A 1726-nucleotide genomic window follows, 5' to 3' on the forward strand; every position below is an offset into this window, starting at 1 on the left:
GGGATTTATCATATTTTGATGATTCTGGATAGTATCACTCACCATGCATGCAAAACAGACAATTAAGTTAAGAATAGTAAAAGAAACATTGTGTGAAAGAAATAAAAGGTTTGACTTCAAGATACTTACAGACCTCTGGAAAAGTTACTTTGTTGTGAAAGAAAAGTTTTAACTAGAGAAAGAGAAATAGTGCAAGGATTAAAAGAGCAACTGAAGGGGCTGAACAGATGGTTATGAACACTAGGACTCAGGTGGGATTCCCAACACTCGCGTGGAGGTCCATGATCTTCTCTTATTCCAGTTTCAGGGAATCAGATGCTTTCTTTGGACCTCATTATCATACAAACAAGTAAAATATGCACACACATAATATAATGAAATATTTCTTCAAAAAGGAAGAATCTGTCTCTATCAGGATTCTCAGGTCGGCCCATCTTAAATGGAGATTTGGGCGCTTGCAGTACAGTAGTGCTCTGTGTTTCCTGACTTTATGCCTTTCAATTCAGTTGCTCTCTATCACACTAGCTATCAAAAGTCATGGATATTGAACTTTGAAGAATGGATTATTCCATGGTGACTATATATTGAAAAGAAGGAGACTCAATGTAAGGCATAAAAATGAGTTTCTTTGATGCTGAGCTTGGATATAAAACACTCTGTCTTGCCCTTGCTCATTCAAAGAACCAAGAAACAAATGGAGGCATAGAGCAACTTGGTGATAGCATTCTCTTTTTTTTTGTAATCTGTTTTCCTGCCTTTTTTTTTGAGAGAGAGAGGAACAGAAGAGAAGAGAAGAGAAGAGAAGAGAAGAGAAGAGAAGAGAAGAGAAGAGAAGAGAAGAGAAGAGAGAAAGACAGAGAGAGAGATAATGTGTGTGTGTATGTGTGTAGTGAGTATTCACATTAATGATGTTCACATCAATGAAGTACCCAAGCATTGTTTAAGAATAAAAGTTCTAGTTTCAAAAATAGTTTTAAAGCACTTTTGGCATGTCTTAGTATAAAGTATTTGACTCATTGCTAGCAGGTGTCACACACATTAACCTTTAGTTTAGCTGTGATCAAGTAAACAAACATGTCAGGGAATACAGTGCTCTCATGGTTTGCCTTCTTTCTGTTTTGTGTAGAAAAATAATGAAGAGAAAATCGCAATGTGGAAATGTTAATGAATAAAACCATCAGAGAATAAGGAAGTCATCTGGCAAAAACTACAACTGAATGCTAATGAAACTGCAGAAGGAGGATTGCAGTACCAGCTTTATCACACCACATTAATGCTAACAGGGCTGTTAGAAGGAAATTATTTCAAAATCATATTATAGGTTATGCTGGCCACTTTACATCCTCTCCTTCCATTTGGCATAGGTAAATCTTTTAAAATTCAGTGCAAAGGCTTTTTGTGTGTGTGTCAGTTTTAGTTTTTCTTTCGTATTTCACTTTTAAGTATAAGAATTTGGATTATTTATATTGTACTGACATCTGGTGGGCCTTGGCCTTGATACAACCAAAAAATTATAATAATACAAATTATGGAAACAGCCATTGAGGTCAACGGAACAAATCATTGGAAGGTTTCACATCTCACACCAAATCAAACAAAAGTGAGAATATCATTTTAAATTCCATCAATATCTCACATCATTTCAAGGAGAATCATCTCTTAGCCACAAAATGTAGCTAGTTTAGTTCCTTTCACTTAAATAGTAGCCCTTGCCATTGTAAAATAC

Source organism: Microtus ochrogaster, chromosome 2 (genome assembly GCF_000317375.1).
Source record: "Microtus ochrogaster isolate Prairie Vole_2 chromosome 2, MicOch1.0, whole genome shotgun sequence".
In the NCBI taxonomy this organism is placed as follows: Eukaryota; Metazoa; Chordata; class Mammalia; order Rodentia; family Cricetidae; genus Microtus; species Microtus ochrogaster.